We start from the raw sequence: 8,492 nt of genomic DNA, 5'->3' as shown, positions 1-8,492 counted from the left end.
TGATGTCGAGCTCTTTCACTTTTGGAAAAGGTTACAATTTAAATTTTGTACATAAAAAAAATATCAAGTTAGAAGACATGAATGAACACCTGCGAAATAGACGTCCCAAAGCCCAGAATGTCATGTGGAAGCCACCGCCTTGACAGCTATGAGTCAGACAGACAGATGTCAGTTTCAGTTACATCTTCAATCACAAATGGGCTGCCAACTCAGTTTAAAAAGAACAGGGTCGGGGGCATATATATATTTAAAGAATGTTTTGAAAATAGAAGGAAATGGCAAGGCTCTCTCCTCCCACACCAGCTCCCACCTGAGAGCCAGATATTTAGCAGGAAAATCTGATCATGATGCTTTCTAAGACCCTGCATGGTTCCCACCAGCTTTGGATGCCGTTCAGCCTGCTCAGCCCTCTGTAGGAACCCGTCATGACCCAGAATTCCCCACTTGTCAGCTCCACGCCTTTGCACACGCTTGCCTCCCCGCTTGGGACACGGTCCCCACCCTCCCTGGCACTGTGGACCTCCTGCTGTTTGGCTATGAGGCTCAGCCTGGCTGGGTGCCAACTCCTCCCAGCCTGGGCCAGCTGCCAGTCGTCTGTGCTCTCACTGTCCCCTGGGCCGAGCCTGGCATTGTCATTGTTTACATCTCCACCTCCTTCCCCAGACTGAATGTCCTGAGCGGAGGAACTCACATTTCAGCGGATCTTTGTATTTTCAGCACCCAGCCAGGGGCCAGTAAGCCTGCTGGATGGTGAATAAGTAAGTGCTCATGGGTGCTGATGACAGCCAGCTGAAGGCTGTGCAGCCCTCCTCCCTGCGGGGCATGCTCTCCGTGGATGTGCTGGTTTAGTCACACATTTTAAGTGTGACCACACCTATATATGCCTAAATCTGTAAGACAAAGTACAAGCCACAGTATCTAGAGATCTGTCCTTCTCCTTTTGGTCACTCCACCTCAGCCTATGTATGGCAAGGAGCTGCCATGTGCCCCCCATGGGGCCAGGGATGATTCTTGGGTGGAGCACCCAGAGCTGGTGCAGATGAGAACAAGACCAGTTAGGGGACGCATGGGGAAGTGCTGTAGGCACTGAGGCCAGAACTAGGGAAGAATTTGTTTGGATTTGTGTATAGCAGAGACTGGGTGGGGCAAGAAGGAGGGTGCATTTCCCCTCTGAAAGAAAGCCAATCAAATAAAAATGAACAAGAACACAAGCTGAGCTCTGTGTCCTGTGTTCCTAAATGGTGACTGAGCAGCCTGGGCGTCTGCGTGTAGAGGTCACACCATCACTGCCCATCCTGGAGCGTCAGCATAGCGTGCTCACACTTTACGTCCTACAGACAAAAGTAATTGCTGGCTCCCAGCCAGGAGCCCGGGCTGAGGCCTGAGATTCTGCATTTCTAACACGTTCCCAGGTGATACTGATGCCGTCGGTCCTGGGTCTGTACTATGTGGGGCTAGAGTCAAACCTGCGCCCAGCAGAAAATGGTAAACAGGTGGTTCGGCTCAATCATTAGCCAGGTTGTTAATTCTGCATCCATCGGGTTGGGTTGTACTAAATTGTGCCAGATTTTTGTGAGGCAGGAGTAGTATTTGTGCATGACAGGCCCCATATTTGGAAAACATTGCCTCGAAAACGGTTGGAGAGTTTTATTTCTCCTGAGTAGACCATGCTGTCGCCTGAGAGCCTGACGCAGAGCAGCGGGCTGGGAGCCTCCAGAGCGGGAACCGCTAGACAGAAAAAAGGGTTTCGAATCTTTGAGTCTTAAATGAGTGAACAATTTAGACTCCTTTTTTGAAATTTCATGCAACGTTTGGCAAGGAACTTATAAAGCTGATCATAGTCTATAGATCCTGAAAGGCCCAATTTGCTTTTCATTGATTGCTTGTCATTTTTTTTTTTTTTTTGACAGTGTTTCAGTCTGTCACCCAGGTTGGAGTGCAGTGGCGTGATCACAGCTCACTGCAGCCTTGACCTCCCAAACTCAAGCGATCCTCCTGCCTCAGCCTTTAGAGTCACTGGGACTGCAGGTGCGCCCCACCACACCTGGCTAATTTTGTATTTTTAGTAGAGACGGGGTTTCGCCATGTTGGCCAGGCAGGTCTCAAACTTCTGACCTCATGATCCACCCACCTCAGCCTCCCAAAGTGCTGGGATTACAGATATGAGCCACTGCAACTGGCTTTATTTTTTTATTTTTGTTTTTCAGACACAGCCTTTCTCTGCTGCCCAGGCTGGAATGCAGTGGTACAATCTCAGCTCACTGCAACCTCTACTTCCTGGGTTCAAGTGATTCTCCTGCCTCGGCCTCCCAAGTAGCTGGGACTACAGCATGCACCACCATACCTGGCTAATTTTTGTATTTTTTGGTAGAGATGGGGTTTCACTCTGTTGACCAGGCTGGCTTCAAACCCCTGACCTCAAGCGATCTGCTCACATCAGCCTTCCAAAGTTCTGGGATTCCAGGTGTGAGTCATTGTGCCCGGCCAAAAGAGAACATTTCTGAGAAAAATGTAGCACTCTCATGATGTCTTCCGGGAATATAGTGAAGCCAGAGAGGAATTTTCTTAGCTGATTTGTGGCATTAATTATATCTTAATCTAGCTGCACCTAACATAACATATAGTAGATCTCAATGGCTATAAAATAGTAATATGCTATATTATATATTTTCTTGTGTAAACATATATTCAACTTGAATGAATGATCCAGTTCTCAAGACAGAAACAGAATTATGTGTTAATATGACAGGCTTTGGAAGATTGTAACTGGAATTTGTCATTATTCTATCCTTATGACTTGTTGATATTTGTATTATCTAAATCATCACCCCAAAACATGGTGGCTTAAAATAATAATAATCACGTATTTTCCCTCACAGTGTCCATAGCTCAGGAATGTGGGACTGGCTCGGGAATGTGGGAATGGCTCGGGAATGTGGGAATGGCTCGGGAATGTGGGAATGGCTCGGGAATATGGGAATGGCTCAGGAATGTGGGAACCTGGCTGGGCAGTTCTGACTGAGGGTTTCTCGTGAGTTGCAGTGGGATGCTGGCTGTGCCTGTAGTTGTCTGAAGGCTTGACTGAGGCCAGAGGGTCGCCTTTCAAAGTGGCTCCTTCTCATGGCTGGCATATTGGTGCTGGTATTTGGCTGGGGGCCTCGGTTCCTCTCTCTGTGGGTCTCTCCACAGGGCTGCTCGAGTGTCCACAGGGCATGGTGGCCGGCTTCCTCAAGAGCCTGCAATCCAGGAGACAGGGTGAAAGCTGCAGGATCCCTTAGGATCTGGCCTTGGAAGGCACACACCGTTACTCCTGCCATATGGGGCCAGCCCTGATTCAGCGTGGGAGGTGATCATCAAGTGTGTGAATACCGGGAGGCAGCAAAGATCACTGGGGCCATCCAGGAGGCTGGCTAGCACAATTGTGTTCGTGAATATTAAAAGTACAGGGTGTGGAATGAATAAGAAAAGTGTACTCATGGCAGACATACATGGTACAAGGAAAGGGTCTGTGCTTTTTGCTGTTGTAATTTATCCCCTGCATGAGCTCTTTCTCATTGAGTGACTTTCTTTTTTTCTTTTTTGAGATGGAGTTTCGCTCTTGTCGCCCAGGCTGGAGGGCAGTGGCAAGATTTTGGCTCACCGCAACCTCCACCTTCTGGGTTCAAATGATTCTCCTGCCTCAGCCTCCCACGTAGCTGGCATTATAGGCACCCACCACAATGCCTAGCTAATTTGTGTATTATTAGTAGCGACAGGGTTTCACCATGTTGGCCAGGCTGGTCCCAAACTCCTGACCTCAGGTGATCCACCCACCTTGGCCTCCCAAAGTGCTGGGATTACAGGCATGAACCACCGTGCCTGGCCGAGTGAGGCTCTTCTAGCCTTGCTGCTTCCTTTAAGTTCTCTGCTGAGTTTTGTACATTCATTGTAAAAAAAAAATCGAACCTTAATTTCAAAAAGATTAAATGAATCAACGGTCAGAAGAACATGTCATTGTTACTGACAGTCACTGCCTTCAGGTCAACTGTTAACAGGCATAGTTTTCTTTCGTCACAGAATGCTTGTTAGATCACTGCATGGAAACCACTCCCAGTGTTTCGAAGGTTAGACGGGCCTCTGAGATAGAAATAGATTAGGTATATACATGAACTTGGCAGAGGGAATACAGTCGAACAAAGTAGTAGTTTCATACATTACTGATCTAAAGTCATAAATCCAACATGTTATGTTGACCAGGCTGGTCTCAACTCCCAACCTCAGATAATCTGCCTGTGTGAGCCTCCGAAATTGTTGGGATTACAGGTGAGAGTCCCTGCGCCTGGCCTCCATAACATGCATTTCATTAGCCAGACATCTCTTGATATACATTTTATATTTGGGTGGTTTTTAGGCTTTGTAGTTATAGATCTTTATATGGATATAGATCTCTTGACCTCCCTTTTTTTGAGACAGGGTGACAGGGCCTGTTGCCCAGGCTGGAATGCAGTGGCATGATCACAGCTCACTGCAGCTCCCAACTCCTGGGCTCAAGGGATCCTCCCGCTTTAGCCTCCCAAATTGCTGGGAGTACACGTGTGCACCATTGCAGCTGCCTAGTTTTTAAATTTTTTTATAGAGATAAGTCTTACTATGTTGTCCAGGCTGCCTTTGAACTCCTAGGCTAAAGCAATCTTCCCCGCCTTGGCCTCCCAAAGTGCTGAGGTTACAGGTGTGAGCCACCGCACCCAGCTCTTGGCATACCGTTGGTCTCTGCAGTGAACCCCTGCAAGTGGAGTTCTTTGGCCGCTTTCGTTTTCTTTTGAGTTTGGCTATTGCTTTCAGATGTACATTGTTCACCCGCAAATCTGGGGGTGCCTACCGAGAGTGACACCATGCTGAAGGACAGCTGCTTCTTTGAGGTCCCTTGGGACGTGAAGTCATTTCCCTTCTTGACTGTAGAGGAAACACAAGCCCACATCACTGTGTGTCGGTCCTCAGTTTAGAGTAAGCTGGGTATTACTGCAGGGCGTGTGCCTTCATTCAGGAAATGCTTATTGAGTACCTTGTAGACGTCAGGTACTTGGGAAACAAAATTAAAAAGACACAATCTGCTGCCCCTTGGAGCTTATTGTTGAGTGTGAGCTGGTGTGTGAACGGCAGTCCCGTGATAGTGTGAGGAAATGGGCATCAGAAGGCTTGAGCCATACTGGCAGGAGACTCAGAAATGTGCAGGCTGACTCAGTGATGGGGCTGGGGAAGGGAGGAAGGGCATCCCAGGCAAAGGCCACTGCACCTGCAAAGGATTGGAGGCCTGAAAACATGCAGCACGCACAAGGGAGAACCCAAGCCACCGGGAGCTGGCATGGCCACGAGGGAGTTGAGAACCAGTAGGTGCGGCGCATAGGTGCTCAGCAGCGTCCAGGCTGCTGGGTTCACCTGGTATAAAATGGTTTTGGAATAGGTGGCATGACATAACTGCCAGATATTTCTTTTGCAAACTAAGAAATAAAAAGCCATAAACTCATGGCCCCATCATTTATTTATTTATTTATTTTTGAGACAGGGTCTCACTCTGTTGCCCAGGCTGGAGTTCAGGGCATGATCTATGCTCACTGCAACCTCCGCCTCCTGGGTTCAATCGATTCTCTGGCCTTTAGCCTCCTGAGTAGCTGGGATTACAGGTGTGTGACACCACACCTGGCCCTTTAAAAATTTTTTTTATTTTTGATAGAGACAGGATTTCATCATGTTGGCCAGGCTGGTCTTGAACTCCTGACCTCGAGTGATTCGCCCACCTTGGCCTCCCAAAATGCTGGGGTTACAGGTGTGAGCCACCGCACCCAGCCATTTTATGAGTACATTTTGTGCCTAATTAAGTAGCAAAGACATCATCTTAAAATAAAGGACAGTTCTTCCCAATGGAAAAAAAAAAAAACAGTAGGCAGCCATTGACACATGAATAGATGTACACTACTGTTACACACACACACACACATACACACACACACACACAGTCACCCAGAATAGACTCTGTTCTCTGACAACAAACCACCTGAAGTCTCAGTGGTTTAAGGTAACAAAGGTTTGCCTCTTGCTCACACAGGCGCTTGTGCTCCAGCTGGAGGGGCAGGGCTCTGCTCTCTCTGCCCTCACCTCAAAGGCCCAGGCTGAGAGTCATCTGTCTCTGAGCTCCAAGGGCAGTCAGGGCAGAGAAAAGTGGCACATTGTACACTGTCTCTCAAAACTTCCTCCTGGAAGTGATACCTGCTATTTCACTTACATTTCATTACCCAAAGCAAGCCATTTGGTCAAGTCAGAATTCAGAAAGGGTGGGGAAATGCAGTTTACCAAAAGGCAGGCGGAAACAGGTAGTGGAAGAACGCCAGTGAAGACTGCAGGTGAATCCGGTGCAACTGAGCTGTCCTGGTTCAAACAACTAGAAAACACTTTGTGTGTGTGACTTTTACCAGCTTCTTCACAGACCGTTGCCCATAGTTGAATGAATCTTCCTCCTGGATGTGCTACTTATGAGTGGAAGAGAAGGGAGAGTGTTGTCAGGGACATTTTGGGGGAATACTAGGGTCTACTTTGGACAGTGAAACACGCTGGACGATGAGCTTCCAGCTGCTTGTTTTCCTGCCGGACTCTCTGTGAGTTCTTCTTATTTATAGCTGCTTGCTTGTTGCTGAGGGCCCCCCAGCAGCGAATTCCTTTAGCCCTCTCTCGGATGAGCAGCAAATGCCTGCTCTTGGCAGCCTGAGAATATCGTCTTAGGCGTCCTCTGATGACCTGTGGTCTGGTGTTTTGCACAATCTTCTTTACCACTCCTTCTAGGAGGATTGAGAACTGAATTTGATTTTTAAAACGAAGCTTGGTAATTAAGAATAGCCACGGCAGGCTGAGTGTCGTGGCTCATGCCTATAATCCCAGGACTTTGGGAGGGTGTGGTGGGCGGATCATTTTAGGCCAGAAGTTTGAGACCAGCCTGACCAACATGGCGAAACCCCGTCACTACTAAAAAAAAAAATACAAAAAAAAAAAAAAAATTAGCTGGGCGTGGTGGTGCTTGCCTGCAGTCCCAGATACTCAGGAGGCTGAGGCAGGAGAATCACTTAAACCGAGGAGGCAGAGGTTGCAGTGAGCCGAGCTTGTGCCACTGTACTCCAGCCTGGTGACAGAGCAAGACTCCACCTCAAAAAAAAAAAAAATAGCCACAGCAGTTCTGAAGGGGAAGAGCAAGGAAGGTTTCTTCCCTGCAAAACACAGGGTTTCAGTAGGAATCAGGGCTGCCTTGGGGCCAAGGCAGATTGCTAGACCAATGGAAGCAACTCTCAGATGCGTTCATGTGTCTCTGGGGAGGTGGGACGTGCCCCAGCGTGGTGTGACTACCAATGGGAAAGAATGGATGTGTTCATATAATTTCTATAATAAAAACCATGGTGGACTTAAGACCTCACTGTGAAAAAAATACACTTTGAAACTTTTGGAATTAAATACAGAGGAATATCTTTATGGTTTCTGAATAGGATGGATTACTTGAACACATGACAAAGAGCATTACCATAAAGGAAAACACAAATAATATGACTGCATCGAAATGTAAAATGGATGGTAAATGAAAAGCAAGTAGTGTAGAGAAAACATTCGCAACACCCTTGACAGAGCCTCAGGTCCAGGGGCAGCATTTACAGAGCCACTGCTCTCTGTGGGGCCTGAGAGGGACTGCCTCTTTAAATTTGGTGCTCCAGAGCCTCCTTTGCCGCATCTTAGTGCCAGCCTTGGGTGCCAGTGCCATCCTAGAGCCAGCTTTAGTGTCTAGGGTTGTGGTGCCCAGTAGTGTGGCTGGTAGCTCCAAGTGGCTGTTGAACCCGGTGGCACTGAGGTTGCTGTAAGTGTAAAATATGCACTAAATTCATCCAAAAAAAGTAAAATGGCTCATTCACGTTTTCCTATCGATTACATTTTGAAATGGTAATATTTTGGATATGTTGACTTAAATACAATGTATTTATTAGGATTTCTTTTGTCTTTTATTAATTTGGCCACCAGAAAATTAAAAATTATCAGCCAGGTGCAGTAGCTCATGCCTGTAATCACTTCTGAGGCAGAAGTGAGCAGATTGCTTGAGCCCTGGGTAACATGGCAAAGCCCCATCTCTACAAAAATACAAACATTAGCTGGATGTGGTGGTGCTCATCCATAGTCCCAGCTACTAGGGAGGCTGCTGGGGGAGGATTGTTTGAGCCTGGGAGGTGAAGGCTGCAGTGAGCCGTGATGCACTTCAGCAGATGACAGACCAAGACCCTGTCTCCCCCCAAAATTTCTAAATTATATTTGTGCTGCCCCCTATATCTCCATTGGACAGCACTGACCTCAAGTATTATAAAGAATTCAAACTGGACTGGGCACTGTGCTCACTCCTGTAATCCCAGTACGTTGGGAGGCCGAGGCAGGTGGATCATTTGGAGTCAGGGGTTCAAGACCAGTCTGTCCGACATGGTAAAACCCTATCT

The 8,492-nt window shown here is 47.6% G+C and overlaps 1 protein-coding gene across 1 annotated transcript in view; it reads left to right on the top strand.

Moving 5' to 3' along the window:
* ANKRD33B (ankyrin repeat domain 33B) overlaps positions 1 to 8,492 on the top strand; it is a 94,644-nt gene that overhangs the window by 37,643 nt on the left and 48,509 nt on the right. The gene's annotated exons all lie outside the window — the stretch shown is intronic.

The sequence above is a fragment of the Callithrix jacchus genome, chromosome 2 (genome assembly GCF_049354715.1).
Source record: "Callithrix jacchus isolate 240 chromosome 2, calJac240_pri, whole genome shotgun sequence".
Taxonomy (NCBI): domain Eukaryota; kingdom Metazoa; phylum Chordata; class Mammalia; order Primates; family Cebidae; genus Callithrix; species Callithrix jacchus.
This window is presented reverse-complemented; position numbering and strand designations above follow the sequence as displayed.